General features: G+C 38.1%; 1 long non-coding RNA gene across 2 annotated transcripts in view; it reads left to right on the forward strand.

The window, feature by feature from the left end:
- Positions 1-16,873, forward strand: part of LOC131494450 (uncharacterized) — a 48,237-nt gene that overhangs the window by 6,583 nt on the left and 24,781 nt on the right. For both annotated transcript variants that reach the window (XR_009253408.1, XR_009253409.1), the window contains exon 2: positions 909-978. This is a non-coding gene — a long non-coding RNA (uncharacterized LOC131494450). The remainder of the gene's footprint in view (positions 1-908; positions 979-16,873) is intronic.

The following is a 16,873-nucleotide window of genomic DNA, read 5'->3' on the forward strand; positions in this document are numbered from 1 at the left end:
CTTTTAGAGAGAGAATGTGTGTGTGGAAGCAGGAGAAGGGGCAGAGAGAGAAAGAGAGAGAATCCCAAGCAGACTCCACACTGTCAGCTCAGAGCCAACAGTGGAGCTCTATCTCAAGAACTGTGAGATTGTGACCTGAGCCGAAATCAAGAGTTGGATGCTCAACCATCTGAGCTACCAAGGTGCCCTGATAGTTATATATTTATTACATTGATTATTTGGCTTAATACTTGTAATGCTGTAATAAGTTCTTGTATTGTACTATAACATTTTTCTTCAAAATGTCTTTTTTTTTAGTTTGTTTAATTATTTTGAGACAGTGTATGTGCCTGCACGAGCAGGGGAGGGGCAGGGAACGAGGGAGAGAGAGAATCCCAAGCAGGCTCCATGCTGTCAGCACAGAGCCCAACGCAGGCTCCATCTCACCAAAGGTGCAATCATGACCTGAGCCAAAATTAAGAAGAGTCAGATGCTCAACTGACTGAGCCACCCAGGTGCCCCTCTTCAGAACATCTTGTAATAACTTTTCAAACCACTTTCATAATCTCAGTGATTGCACCTTATATACAATAGGAACTTAATGATTGTTGATTACATGAATGAGTAAAATAATGTGTGGTAACACTTTATCACTCTTACCTCAGAGCAGTGTGCCACCCCTAATTACTTGGGATACTGACTTTTGTCCCTGAAGGTTATCACAGCTGAGAGTCAAACCCTCTGTGTTCAGTATCTGCCACAATTTCCACATGACCATGGATGAGCAACTGCTAATCCCTACTGACTTGGGCCTTGTAATCTATAAATAAAACTGCAGAGATTCAATGAGATAATACGCATGGGGATACTTTGAAATAAGTAAAGTGCTTTGCAAAATATAAGTTATTATTCTTATTTTCTCCATCAAGGTCATCTTCATCAAGAACTTTCCACCTGCCTCAGGTCTTGGGAGAGCCAATCACTGCCCATTTATATGTGGTAAGCTTGGGACAAGAGTATATTTAAGAAATTTGTGAATGTGAGATCCTTGAGTGTCAGGAGTGGCAAATAAGTTGACCCATGTCCACCATTTCACCTCTGGTATCTACGGCCAGTGTCACTAAGGAATTATAGTCCTCTAAAAAAAAAAAGAAGAATTATAGACCTCTTGTTCTTATGTGCTCAGAAGTTCCCTCCCAGACTTCCTCAACCCAGTGCCACAGGCAACCCCTGTGATTAATTGTCATTGACCCTTCAGTAGAACCTATTTGCCATCTCTAATGTAGGATAAATTTATATACAAGTATGCATGTATTAGATTTGAGTTTTGCATATATTTCTTAAAGATATGAGATTACATTGTATGTATGAAGGACGTGGGGTTGTATATACATATTGTGTGTATATATGTGTAGATAGAGATGTACATATTATTTGTGACATAATATTGAGTCTGATATGAATGTATGTGTATGTGTAAAATAAAGAGAAACCAAGAAGATATTAAGGTCATCTTTTTAGCTAGGCTTTAGCATTAAAAATTCACAATAAAATCTTCTGAAAGAAGTAAGAACAATATAAAGATTACATAGGTCTCCCTGCTGTCAGCAAGTGTTATAGTCAGCCTCTCAGGCCCCAGAACCAGATTTTCTTTTTTATTGCTGGGGAGATCCCAGCTGGAGTCTTATTGGGGAGATCCCAGCTGGAGTCAGAATATGAGCATGAAACATTTGGATAATTTAATTTTACAATGGGATAACTGGAGTTTAGCGTCCTGTAGTGGAAATACCAGTAGTCCTTTGGAATAATGTCCCAGCTATATCTCTTAGCTGCTTGCTCAAGTATTTCATGTCCTAAATGAATTCTTACCTTCAACATAAATCAGTTCACTTATAAGCACCTACTAGTATGCCAGCCAGTGCTAGATGCTAGATCAAAAACCCTGATCCCCCAAAGTTTAGATTAAATCATTCTACGTGCTCCAATAGCACTTTTAATTTCTGCTCTCGAAAAACCTATCACATTGTGGGATAATTACCTGTATCTCCCACTGAAGTATAGACTCCCATAAGAAAGGACTGATTCACTATTGTATTTCTATTGGTAAACCAGGGGCTGGCAACCTTTCTCTGTATAGGGTCATGTAATGAACATTTTAGGATTTTCAGACCGTACGTTCTCGTCTGTCTCAATGACTCAATTTGTCAATGTAGTGAGAAAGCAGACATAGACAATATAAAATTGAATGGATGTGACTCTGTTGCAATAAAACTTTATTCACAAAAGCAGGTGGGTTAAAATTTGTTCTCTGTTGCTTGGCATGTGGTCAGAGCTCAATGGATTTTTAGTGGTAGTAGTAGTAGTAGTGCTATGTTAATTTTGTTGAATTCGTAATAAAATTCTAATGAAATACAATGTTCGCTTTCATGGATCTTACATTCTCCTGAAGACTAAACAATTGCAACAGAGTATGAAGAGGTCATGGACCGTGGGTGGTGTCTTATGGAAGCCCAGAGAACAGGCATCCTGTGAAACTAGGGGAGTAGATTAGAAAAGGCTTTCTGGAAGAGATAGATCCAGAATTCTATTTTGAAGAAAACATAGAAGATAGAGAAGACAAAAGGTAGAAAGGCTGTTCTAAGCTAAGAGAAGAGCACCAGTACTAATGCAGAGCAGCACAGAAGTCCATGACACATTTGGAGAGCTGCAGGTGATTCATTCTGGGAATCTTGACTATGGAAGATGGTGTTGCAGTTTGCTTCCTCCACCTGTGCGCTAACCTCCTTGTCTATTTCCCTTTGGGACCCATTCCATCCTTTGTTTCTTTGTTCTCTTTCTCTTACTGGTTCTTTCACCTTGGCAGATAAACATGCCCAACTATTTTCTTTATCTAAAACTACTATTTCCGTCTCTACTGTTGCCACTACCACCACCATCACCGCCTGCATCATCACTTAAACCACCGCCCCCACTGCCACCAGCATCTTCCCGCCACTATCTCTGCCCCCTCTAGCATCTTCATCACCTCCAAGACCACCACTGCTACGAGCACCTTCATATCTGTCATCTGCACCGTCACTTCTGCCACCTCCTTCACCACCTCCGCCACCATCACCGCCATCGCCATATCCACAATGAAACTTTCCTTCAGTCTTCCGTCCCTCTAACTCATTCATGACATCTCCCTATTTCACAGACAACCTTCTTGAAAGAGTACTATACACTTGCTTTTTTTTCTCTTTGACATTCTCATTTGCTATTCAGCCAACCACAACCTGGTTTCATTTCTCATCACCCCACTGAAATTATTTGAAATAAAGTCACTACTTGCCATGATCATCGTATTGCCATTCTCAGTGGACTCTTTGGCCCTTAACTTAGTTGACCTCTCCGTGGCATTTGATTCTGTTTGACTTTTGTAATGCTAAAATGTTTAGTTGCCTCCTGATTTTTTTATCCTTTTCTTTTCAGTTTTCTCTAAGGGCCACCATCATCTAGTTACCCCTTACATTTGGGCATTTCCTTGGCTGTCCACTGATTTCAAAATCATTAGCCAACTGTGTGTAACCTCTCCTACTTGGTTCCTACATCCAGTGAGTAGGAGCAAGGCAGTTGGCTGCAAGGGAGTGAGAAAACCTGGGCACCGATGTGTTTGGCATAGCTGCTGAGGGAAATGAGAAAAGGAGTTGGCTAAGATGTGCTGGCCAGGGCAGGGAGCCCAGTGGAAGTTGCAGATCTTAAATTTGTAATGTCTTGAAACCACTCAGTGGTATGTTATTTCCACCATGCTAAGAATAGGAAAAAAATTGATTTGATGGATATTCGTCTAGAAAAAAGATAAAGTCCCTAAATAAATTTCCTTACAATCTTCACTGGGACTGTTCCCTAAACTGACATCATATCCTCAAACAACTGAGAGTGTAGGGCTATCAAAAAATAGTAATCTCTATTTTGTAGTTAAATCAACACATCCTTCTTATATGACATGATAACTCTTTATTCTACCCTTTCTTCATTTTCAGAGATGTAACGTTTATATTTATTTTTTTTAAATAATATGGAATAAAGTTAGATCTGTCTATAGCCCTTGATGTAATCTTTGTAGACTTTAAGATGATTTTTTTTTAATACTGAATCCTGGAACAGGCAGAATACATTTTGATGTAAACATTTGGAGCTATCCCCCTGAAAAGGGGCTCCCCTGTATTTTTAGGACTGGTCTAAACCAGTTCATTCTTAACCAGAATCCTTACTTGACAATGCATGGATATTTGCAAGTCTGAATTCGTATGTGTTATTTGGTTTTCTATTTCATGTTGCATTTTCTGCTGCAGATCTTTGAATATACTACTTAAAATTGTTAGAAGTCAGAGGGAATTATATTTTGGACAAAATCCAAACATTTTAACATGGCTTTTCATTAGAGGTCCCCAGTCTGTCTTTCCACCTGCAGCTTTTCTAACCTCACAACATATGCTCTAGCCATATTGAATTACTTCTGAATCTTCAAACATGCCTTGCCCTCTCTTACCATCTCATCCTTGTGCATGCTACCCATTCACAGTAGATTATGTTCCCTCTGACTTATTTCTGTGAACTTTGCAAAGCTTCATATTGGGACATTTTTTCTGATACCCTAATGTTGATTGTATCATAGGACTTCATGAATCACATTGTAATAATTCCATTTTTGTTACTCCTACTAGACAATGAAATCCTTGGAGATCTGTTTTTGTCCCAACATCCAGTACCTAGCACAGGGACTTGACAATTGAAGGCATTCAATAATTGATATTTGGCTGAATGAATGAATGAATGAATGAATGAAATTACTCTTTGTGTTCCATTTTTCTTTTTAAATCACATTACTGTGACATTTTCAATCATTAGTCACAGCTTCTTGAATATAAAATTATGTTTGAGTAATATTTAATATAAATATTGTTTCTGAGTGTTTTTGTGTCTTTGTAGTTGTTTAGTATTATTCACCAGCGATCTTGTTCTATTCCTGCTCTCCTAGGCTTTACCTCCTCTATTATCATGCATTTACTTGCTTCTGCCTGCAGGCCTAGACTGACTTGTACTGCAGCAGGAAGTATAGAAGGCTTCCTGCCAGGGACTGAAGGTTGCCTTAAGATCAAACTCTCCTTTTTGCTGGTACCTGGTATCTTTTCTTCTGCTCATCCTGCTTGTAGATTATCTTGTTGCTAACCTGCCTTGGCTTTTGACCATCTGCCTTGCCTTCTAGCTTTGAGAATCTTCAGTTCTTCTATGCTTTCTTGTCTCTTTACTCACCAGCTGTTTGCTCTGACCTTCCATTGCAGGCATTGATTTTTCCTTTTCTTCTTGGTTTCTGATTTTACTGTAACATCTGACCTCTGACTTATTTGTGTGTTTGAATTATGGACTAAGCAGTATGGTTGCTATTTTATCACCTCACTTAGATCCCTTACTTTGAATATACCTAGACTTTCCTGGGCTTAGATACATACATTATTATCTTGAGCTAACAGCATGGCTCTGTACAAGAATGCTGTTCCTATTTCTTCATGTTGACTTTGGAAATTGAGGCACAGGGGTTTATAAACTCCAAGTCAACTACTGTGCTATTTATGGTCTGTAAACAAAACATATAATCTAATGAATCTGAAAGTGGTGTTTAATCTGTGACATACTAAGTAGCCTTAATTGTGGCTGTGCATCAGAATTACTTGTAGAACTTACAGTATGTTCAGGTGCTTGGGCCCTCCCACAGAGGCATTGAATCAGTATCTTGAGGTGGAACCTCAGCATATATATTTTTGAAAGTTTCTTGATTTATTTTAATGGACACCATGGATTGAAATTGAGCAGCACTGCTACACTAATGATTACTCTAGATGTCGTACATTAGCTATGACAATGAGGATCTCAGATGTTAGAGGACTAATAAAAGTCAACGTTATCCATTGCTCACTGTATGCATCTAATTTCCCATGTAATTAATCTTCCAATCAACACTATGCACTAGGTACTATCTACATAGAGGGTTATTAAACTTAAATTTGAGAGATGTTAACTTAGTAGACGAAGGTTACATAGCTAATTGCAGAGTTAGAGATTCTTACACTTTAGACATTGTGCTATATGGGATACCAATGGCGCATTGATTGTGTGTCATCGTAAACAATATATTGTAACTGTTATTAATCCATCAGTTTACTACTAGAGTTAATATGTTCAAAACAAATCTGATTTGTATTTCCCTGATGAGGAGCGACGTTGATGGGGGGTGGGAGGGAGGGCAGGGTGGGTGATGGGTATTGAGGAGGGCACCTTTTGGGATGAGCACTGGGTGTTGTATGGAAACCAATTTGACAGTAAATTTCATATATTAAAAAATAAATAAATAAATTTAAAAAAAAAAAAAACAAAAAAAACAAAAAAAAACAAATCTGATCATTTTATTACCTTGCTTGAGGATTCCTATAGTCTCCTCATTGCCGACAAGATAAAGTAAATTTTCCTTGCCATGGTATAAAATATCAATCCATTTTCCAACTCCCTCTCCAATTCTATCTTCTCTGTCATTTCCTCTATACATTGGTCATGCTATATTTCCCACCATTTTTGTAACACATCAAACTCTGAAACAATGAAATACCTTTGTAATTGGGATTTGAGACTCCTTTGAAGAGGAAATCAGTTCTTTACAGATTCTGAAACGACTAAAGGGTCATAGGAGTCAAGGATGGATAGATCAGCTTTATTATGAGTAAAGCAGACTAGGAAGAGGCAACCTGGATCCAGTGTCTTGAATTGAGCCTACCCAGCTGGTCATGGATGAAGCAGCTAGATAAGTGCTGGCGTCCCACAGAGATGGGGAATACAGGAGCTGGCAGACCACACCCCTGCTTCCTGTTGGAAGTGAGCACATGAACTGAGGCTTCCCAGTGTCATCAGTCCCACAGTCCCATCAGCCATAATTTCATCTAGGGTGGAATGAGTGAGAAGTCAAAGGAATCTTTCCAAGATCTCTAAGAAGATTGAAGTCCTGTTTATGACTTGAAACAAGAACTTGGAAAGAGAGAGTGGAAGATTCCCCCTATACTTTTCATGTGTAGTTTCCCTTGCTTTGAGTGGCCTCCTCTGCCTTCACCACCAGCTCATGTATTGCTTCTTTGAAACTTTCTTATTTGTATAATGTATAACATGTGGCTCCCTCTCTAGCCATAGCATTCAGTTCATACCTCTTTTATGATACAATTATCCCATAGCATATGCACTTATATGCTTGTCCATTCCAAGGACTGTGAGCTTTTCTGAGGCAGGACCCTTGTCTCAATTCGTTCTTATAACCCCCAGTGCTAAGCACAGTGCCTGGAACATTGTGTTCATTCTTCACAGATATTAAGAGTATTCCAAGGTGTGGCCACTCCAAGTTGCCCTGCTCTCTAGAGGTGGCCTACAGTTATTTAGCTTCTTTATCTGTGCCTAGTACAGTGCCTGGAACACAGCACTTGGGACATCACACCATAAAGGTTGAGTGAATGATTTAGTTACAGCAGATCATTTCATACGGTGAAATTTATTGGCTGCCATTTTGTTTCGAGGTGTTGGACTTTTTTGGGGGGGCATTTTTTTAAAGTTTTTATTTAAATTCAATGTAGTATTAGTTTCAGGTATCCAATATAGTGATTCAGTACTTCCATACGTCACCCGGTGCTCATCATGACAAGTGCCCTCCTTGAACCCTATCACCTGTTTAAACCAATCCTCCTTCCACCTCACCTCTCTTTTGGTAATCATGAATTCTCTATAGTTAAGAGTCTGTTCCTTGATTTGCCTCTCTTCCCCTCACCCCCCCTCCCGCCCTTTGCTTATTTCCCTTGTTTCTTAAATTCCACATATGAGTGAAATCATATGAAATTTATCTTTCTCTGACTGACTTATTTTGCTTAGCATCATAATCTAGCTCCATCCATGTCATTGAAAATGGCAGGTTTTCATTCATTTTATGGCTGAATAATATACTGTGTGTGTGTGTGTGTACATAACATCTTTATGCATTCATCAATTGATGGACACTTGGGCTTCTTTCATAATTTGGCTATTATAGATACTGCTTCTATTCACATAGGGGTTCATATGCCCTTTGAATTAGTGTTTTTGCATTCTTTGGGTCAAGTACCTAGTAGTGCAATTGCTGGACATAGGGTAGTTCTATTTTTAACTTATTTAAGGAACCTCCATACTTTTCTCCAGAGTGACTGCACCAGTTTGCATTCCCACCAACAATGAAAGATGGTTCCCTTTTCTCCACATTTTGTTGTTTCTTGTGTGATTTTAGCCATTCTGACAGGTGTTGGGTAATATCTCATGGTAGTTTTGATTTACATTTCTCTGATGATGAGTAATGATGAACATTTTTTCATGTGTCTATTGGCCATCTGGATGTCTTCTTTGGGGAAATGTCTGTTCATGTCTTCTGCTCATTTATTAACTGGATTATTTGCTTTTTGGATGTTGAGTTTTAGAAGTTCTTTCTGTATTTTGGATATACTAACCCTTTATTGGATAGATCATTTGTGCAGAAGCTTTTTATTTTGATATAGTTACAATAGTTTGTTTTGCTTTTGTTTCCCTTGTCTCAGACATATCTAGCAAGAAGCTGCTATGGTCAACGTGAAAGAAGTTACTGCCAATGTTCTCTTGTAGGAGTGTTATGGTTTTAGTTCTCACATTGAGGTCTTTCATCCATTTTGAATTTATTTTTGTGTATGGTGTAATAAAGTGGTCCATTTTCATTCTTTTGCTTGTTGTGGTCCAGTTTTCCCAATACCGTTTATTGAAGAGACAGTCTTTCTGCCATTGGATATGCTTTCTTGTTTCATCAAAGATTAATTGACCATATAATGATGAGTCCATTTTAGGGTTTTTTATTTTGTTGCATTGATCTATATGTCTGTTTTTGTGCCAAGAGTGTTGGACTTTTAATAGTAAAAGATGTATATTTTGAGAATGGACCAAATATGGATAAAATCAATCAAATGTTACCTTGGAACAAATAAAAAAAACCCACTTAAATATTAATGAAAAGCTACTGAATTGGGAATCTGTAAAATTCCATGGGCTGTACAGGATTAGTCTTGTAAAATATAGTCACATGCTTTCAAAAGTGCTATTTATCATGCTATATAACTGATGTGAATGGTCACATATATACTAGACACGAACTCATGGGAGATTTACTCATTTGTAAAGCCCACATTCTATTAAATGGAAGCATTAAACTTTTTTTGGAATTACTTATGTCATCTTATTATTTTCACAGTCCAGCATTACAGCTTTGCTCATGTTCTTTCAGACTGGTACTTTATTTGAAAAGTTCTAGGGTGCCTGGGTAGTTCAGTTGGTTAAGCATTTGACTTCGGCTCAGGTCATGATCCAATTTCTTAGGTTTTAGGAAATAAATTTAAATAAAAGTTCCTATTAGGTTTTGTCATGTGAAATAATAAAATTAAACAAATATTGGCATGGAATTTGTAATTATGTTTCTGGGCCTGTGAATCAATTTAATTCATCCCCTGATCCTTGGAACTAGTTGATGAAATCACGGAAGATAGTAGGTCAGCATGCTTATACTTTATATTTGCCCCTCTAGACACAGACTCTGGAAGCTGGAAGCAAATTTCTTTTCTTTTCCCAGAAAATTTCATTGTATTTTCCTTCATACCATGCTAACCCTTTACTGAAGAAAATAAACCTAATATGAGAATATTTTCTTGAATTGGTTAAATGTGAGAGAATGTAGGTAATGCACAGTGCCTAGTATGTGGGTGACGATAAATTATTGTTGCTAGTCCTGCTTCACAGCATATTTCTCTTCCAGTGTTTAGTTCCACAACCTCCTAGGGGCAGTGACCCTGTCTTATTAGCCTTCGTATTGTTTGCATCACCCCCACGGCCCCTTGCACATTGAGATACAATAAATTTTGGTGAACAAATGAGTCCGTCAGTTGATTAAAGAGAGAATTGAATGGGGCAACATGTGTGAAAACAGCTTGCAAATTAGAAAATGCTGTTCTAGTAGGAGATTACTATTATTTGTTATGTTGAGTAATTTTTAAAAGTTTTTGAAATATGATGACATTCAGAAAGGTGTCAGATCATAAGTGTGAATTTCCAAAAAGTGAACAAACCCAAGTAACCAGCCCCCAAATAGAAACAAACCAACATCCCAGAAGCCTCTTTATGGTCCCTTCCAGTCACTATCTCCTCCCAGACGTAACTACTATCCTGACTTCTAACATGATTGATCATTCTGCCTGTTTTTGAATATCATAAAATTGAATCATACAGATTATATTCTTTTTGCTTACTTCTGCTCAATATTGTGAGATTCATTCATATCTTAAGATGTAGTTTATTCATTCTCATTGCCATATAGTATCCTTTGGTGTGAATGTATTTTAATTTGTTTATCCTTTTTACTGCAGAGGGACTTGGTTGTTTCCAGTTATTGATTCGTCTGAATAGTGCAATAATGTTCTTCTAAATGTCTTATGGTAAAGATAAGTACATATTTCTTTTGACTATAGTATACCTAGAAGAGGAATTGCCTCTGGGTATAGACATATTCAGCTTTAGCTGATGCTGTCAAACCATTTGCCAAAGAATTTATACCTATTTACACTGCTATTAGCAACGTAGGAGAGTTCCAGTTGCTCTTCATCCTAGACAAGACTTGATACTTGTCTGGCTTGTTCATGTTAGCCATTCTGGTGGGTGTCTGGTGGTATTCCAATGTGTTTAATTTGTATTCCTGTGATACTAATGAAAACAAAGACCTTTTTTTTATTGGCCATTTGGCTATTCTCTCTTATGAAGTGCCTGTCCAAGATTTTGCATTTTTTAATGGGGTTTTCTTCTTTAAAAAAAATTCACAGGGCACCTGGGTGGCTCAGTCAGTTGGGCATCCGGCTTCAACTTTGGCTCAGATCACGATCTCACGGTCTGTGAGTTTGAGCCCCGTGTTGGGTTCTGTGCTGACAGCTCAGAGCTTGGAGCCTGCTTCAGATTCTGTGTCTGCCTCTCTCTCTGCCCCTCCCCCCACTGGCACCCTGTGTGTGTGTCTCTCTCTCAAAAATAAATAAACATAAATAAAAAAATTTTAAAAATTCTGTAACAGTTCTTTGTATATTCTAGATATGGGTTCTTTGTCAGATATGAGTATGGCAATTATCTTTTAGGTGAACAGTTTTAACCTGCAGTCCATTTAGAGTAAAGCCACTCCATAGCACCAACTACGGGTGGTGTCAACTTGAAATCTACTCCAATTTCTTGAGTAGATTTCACCAGATACCAGTGCCAGGGCCTCATTCCTGAACAACTGAATCAGAGTCTCTGAGGATAGGGACTAGCTCTACATGTTGTCCATCATTGTATATCCAGTGCTGAATAAACAGTATTCTTGATATTGAAACAGATATTTAAAATTTTATCTTTAGTTCAAGATTCATTCTTCTGCAAACAGTACACAATATAATTTGAATGCATTTTTTCACATGGTTAAAGTAAATTACATCATTTATAGAATTTGATAAATAGGGAAAGATAAAAATTTATCTTGCATGTTTGCTTTGTGTTCCTGATTATAATAAAACAAACCTTCTAACAGAATGTTTAATGATATCTTCATATAAAATGGAAGAGTCATTTAAAATTACTTTTTTTCCTATTCCTCATAAAATGATATCATGATTTAAAACAGTTTAAGGGGGATTATGCAATTTTATATTCTAGCAAAGAAGGTTATGGTACAAAATCAGTTGGGGTTTGTTTCTCTGGAGGGGCAAATGGGTAGAAATTAAAAGTCTGTAGGTTGTGGCTCATGATTAAGAATTTGAGGAGAGGGGTGCCTGGGTGGATGAGTCCATTAAGCGTCTGACTCTTGGGCTCAGCTCAGGTCATGATCTTGCAGTTTGTGAGTTCAAGCATCACATCAGGCTCTGCACTGACAGCATGGAGCTTGCTTGGGATTCTCTGTCTCCCTCTCTCTGCCCCTCCCCCCACCTGCCCTCTGTCTCTCTCTCTCAAAATAAATATATAAACATTAAAAAAAATAAAAAGAATTTGAGGAGAGAGCTGCCCAACAATGCAAAGGACTCCTTTCAGGAGGCCTTGAAAGACCCATTAAGAAGAGTAATCACATGGAGTTTGAATTTCCATTCAAATGGAAATTTCTACAGTAAGTCAGATTAGATGACCTTTAACAATGCCTTGCACCTTTGTATCCTATATGTTTTTTTGCAATGTAAGACACTTAATATGGGGCAAACACACGTCTTCCCAACTCCATTTCTCTTGATACTCTTGCCTTGTATGCAGAGTCATGCACTGACCTTAGGTTTTGGAAGTCACCCTTTGAAGGAGTTTTCACTGAAAAGATACCTAACTGTTATTGATTTAGCTGAGAGGTTCTTATTAGACTTCCGTCTTCCTTTCGCATTTATTTTTGCTCTATATTTTTAGGGACCTCCCTCAGCTAGATTCAAGATGTTCTGTGAAATGAAAATGTAGCCGAATGGAAAGCAAGATTGACAGTGAGAATCCTCAATCTGCCATTTATAAAGGATAATTTGTTCAACATTAAATATAAAAAGCTCTGCCTGATGGTTGCATTATAACCAGTGGGGTGTCTTGTCAACCAACGTGCTGGGAAGCAGGTTTATACAACTCACTCCTTTCAATAATTATTGCCTTTTAAGTGAGAGCATCCAAGCATGTTAAAGGAGACTTAGTTCATAATTGTCAGATATTAGTATAATGGATTCAGCTAAAAGGATTTTAGACATTTGGGCCAATTTGGCCCTCTGTTCTAGAAGCTGCATGTGGCACGGTATGAGCCTGCCTCTTGAAATTGGAGAGAGGACAATGTGAATGACTGAATACCTGGCTTTAGTTTTGACTATTTCCTGACTCTTTTCCCACCCAATCCTGCATCACTGCATTGAAGCAGGCCTACCTCTAACAGACAGAAACACATGTAGTAAGTTATTGACTCTAGGATGCACTAAAATCAGAGCTTAATTCTCAGGCTGAAAACCCACAATCAAAAATATTTTCATTTGGCTTCTTAGCTTGCATTCCCAAGTGTTAATGGGATTTGTTAGGCAGTTTTTAGTCTTATGTCAGGAAGAGAGCTGTGCTGAATTCCTAGGATGTGTCCTGAACTGCAGCATATTGTACCAGTCCTTAGGCCTGTAAAAGCTTTTATATGAAAAAAACATGACATTTCAATTTACCTTTTTCTTAAGTCTCTAATACATAAGGTGTGTACCCATAACAGGGAAATCACACCCGTTCTGGTGGTAACTCAATCAGCATGTCAAGGGTGGGCCTCGATTTCCACACTTTGGCTGGGTTGGCATTGTTACTTACACAGTTAGGAACCTTTTGAAGAGCTCTTGCAATATGGTGTCAGGAACATTTTGGGAGATTCCAGGGAAAGCATGATTATTTTGATAAACACATAGCTCATGACTTTTAAGCAGTTAGGGATCTCTGACCTAACCTCAGAGAACCTATAGATGGGGACTGAACCTCCCTGCTGTCAATATTCATTTTAGAATATCCCTTGACTGTATTATGTCTCAAAATCCTTGAGTCTATGATAAAATTTTATTCCACATCCATGCCCAGGTCCAATCATGGGCCAACCACATATTTCCCCCCATCTTTTGAACAGTACTTAATTAGTTTACGCAGGTAATATACGAATGCATTCTTGTAGGAATATTCTAAACAATGAATAACTGTGTTCAGGATTAAAGAGTTGGTCTCTTTTCAGTCCTACCACTAATCCCACTCACACCCTAGAAGTAGTTACCATTAATAGCAGAATATTATTTTCTGTTCTTTTTAATGCATTTATGCTCATATGTAAAGAACACATACAAATACATAGTTGAGCAAGTATTAAAGGAATCACAGAGCACACTTTTTTTTTGTTATTTGCCTTTTTTGTTAAAAAATATAAATTGTGTTTAAATAAAAATTGTCAGTATTTGGGAATGTGTCTCTGTTTACAAACCGAGACTTGGACAAGTTTTCCAAAGGCCTCACATGTGACCCTGACTCTACTATTTCACCTCCCCCCACATTGTCTTTGCCATTGTCTCACAGTCCAGCTGCATCAAGAGGGATAATGTTCCATTCAGTGCCTTCAGATTAAAATATACATAAGAGTTTTGAACCAGCAGGGTGAGAAAATGGAAAGAGTTAACAAAGACTCTAATTAAGAGCTAAACAGTGTACATAGATAGTCTGCTTAGGCAGCAAGGGAATATTTCTCATAGCCTCAGAGATGGAAATGGGATAATTGCTAAGAAAAATGGGTCCATCTAACCTATTATCCCTTATTTCTGCCAAATTCTAGCAGCTTCCTTAACCCTTTCTTTATGACCACTTGACAACCTAGCAGAAGGCAAGAGCTCTTCCTGCAACGTTGAGCTTGATTGCTTACAATCTTCTGCCCCTAGGGGTTCTCCCCCCCCACCCTTGATTAGGAGAAATGGCCCCCTGCTCATCCTGTCAAGACTACCCGGCTGCACAGTGAATGGGGGAGAAATCTCATTTTGGAGACAAGCGTTTTCTGTGAACTCTATTAAGCAACAAAGCAGTCAGGCTTTCACGGGGGTCACATTTCCAGGATATAATCACCAACTTCTTGGGTGCAATATAAGGCCCCTGCCGGAGTCCACTCTTTCCATGTTCGTCAATGTGATTATTTCACGATAACAGCTTTCTCAAGGGAGTCAGAGATGCATTCTGCACATTTTAATGAGCCTGTCATCCGGCCTCAATTTTTTTCCCCCTTACTCTTTATTTCTTTTCTGATTCCTTTCTTTCATGTTGTGAGCCACATGTATTTGGGAGGCCAAGAGGACACAGAAATTTTAAATGTCATCCAGCATAGATGAAAATCCATTGTCTTCCCTTCTTGAAATTTAGCAATATTGCAGGGTTTTTTTTTTCTTTAATTCTATAAGGTTAAAAATATTCTGTGTCTGGGTTCTGAGAAAAAATAATGTATAATAGTCATGGAATTTCAATATTTTCCTAGGTAAAGAATAATGTTGTTTTTCATGAAAAATTGAAACATGTTAAGTACAATTATAATAAAGAGCATTATGACAAATATCCCTGTGTAATAAAAGATTTCAGAGTCATACCCAAAGACCCAGCAAATTCAAGATTCCATAGTTATAGTTTTACTAGAATTTATTAAAAGAGCTAGATGATCTGTATATAGACACAGCGGTTTTAATGCTAACATTTTAATGTTTAGGTGTTATTTATTTGGTAGCAAATACTGAATTTGGGATCCATAAAAATTTGGTTTTGATTTTTAAGAACAGGAAAAAAAGAAAGAGTAGATTAAGGCTGGTCAAAATATTTGATTTCATTTCTGTTTTCATACCATCTCATATTTTCTAAATTCATACTTAATTTTCAATATGTTTAATTATTTTTCTCACACTAGACTTTGTTTTTTTAATAACTAAATATATCCTGAGGTTTTCTGTAAAAGGATAGTAGAGTAGAATTTGATTTTATAAATGTTTACCTTGAGATTTGCTATGTAAAGAATATGGATTGGAGTATATTTTAGTGAGTTTCAACTAGCCATTGATGCTTTTTTTTCTTCTAGTTTTTTCAGATGGCTTTTGTTAATGAATGATGTCTGTGACTAATGCTCCCTGTAGCTTTACCTACTTAAATTAATCTGGCTCTTTATCCTTTGTAAACATATTTATGATCTGCTTCAATCAGATTTTCTGAAAACAAAGGAAAGTATTCTCCCTCTTTTCTCAGGAGGCTTACAATGATATGCATTGAACTAATCCAGTTGGATTAATATGATTATTTTTGTGTGTATATGCAAAAGGGCATTGATTGCTCAATAACATATGAGAGAAGAGTGATGACTATTTTCCTGCCAGCTTTGTTGCATCTGGAACCGGGGGGAGAAGTTCTCTGTGGGCCAAGAACCTATGTGGCTGCTAGTTCTAAGACTTTTTCTTAGGAGCGGTGCTCTCCTTCTGGAACCAAGGATACATTCCCCAATTCAGACAAAGAAGATGCACTGGCTCACCTTCACTTATACCCTTTTTCTATCAGTGATGAGGGGCTGTTAGGCACAGACTTATGCTCCCACTTGGCCACCAGGTGATAGAACTGAGGCCTGGGTATCAAGGCCAGTTGCCCTCTGTCTGAGCCTGGATATGGCTCCATGAAGTTATCCCTCAAACAACTTCATGTGTGTGTGTTTTGGTCTGTTTTGGCTGCTACAAGGAAGTATCTTAAAGTATCTTAGACTGGGTGGCTTATAAACAACAGAAACTTATTTCTCATAGTTCTGGAGGATAGGAAGTCCAAGATTAAGGTGCTGGTATGGTTGCACGCTGTTAAGAATCTTCTTCCTGGTCCATAGCAGGTACCTTCTTACTTACTCCACCTACTTAGGGATAGAGGCTTGGGATCTCTGTGGTTTCTTTAAGAGTGCTGAATTCCATTCAGGAGGACTCCACCTTCATGACCTAACCGCCTCTTAAAGACCTGCCTCCTGATACCATCACCTTTGGGGGTTAGATAGCACTGCGCTTCCTTCCTCTGCTCTCTCTCTACTCACTGGAATTCACAAAGCTCCTGTCAGGGGCACCTGGGTGGTTCAGTCGGTTAAGCATCTGACTCTTGATTTCAGCTCAGATCGTGATCTCATGAGTTTGTGAGTTTGAACCCCACGTTACACTCTGTATGGACAGTGTGGAACCTGCTTGGGATTCTCTCTCCCTCTCTTTGCCCTACCCCCCTCCTTGAAAATAAATAAACTAAAAACAAAATCTCCTGT

The sequence above is a fragment of the Neofelis nebulosa genome, chromosome 14 (genome assembly GCF_028018385.1).
Source record: "Neofelis nebulosa isolate mNeoNeb1 chromosome 14, mNeoNeb1.pri, whole genome shotgun sequence".
Lineage (NCBI taxonomy): Eukaryota > Metazoa > Chordata > Mammalia > Carnivora > Felidae > Neofelis > Neofelis nebulosa.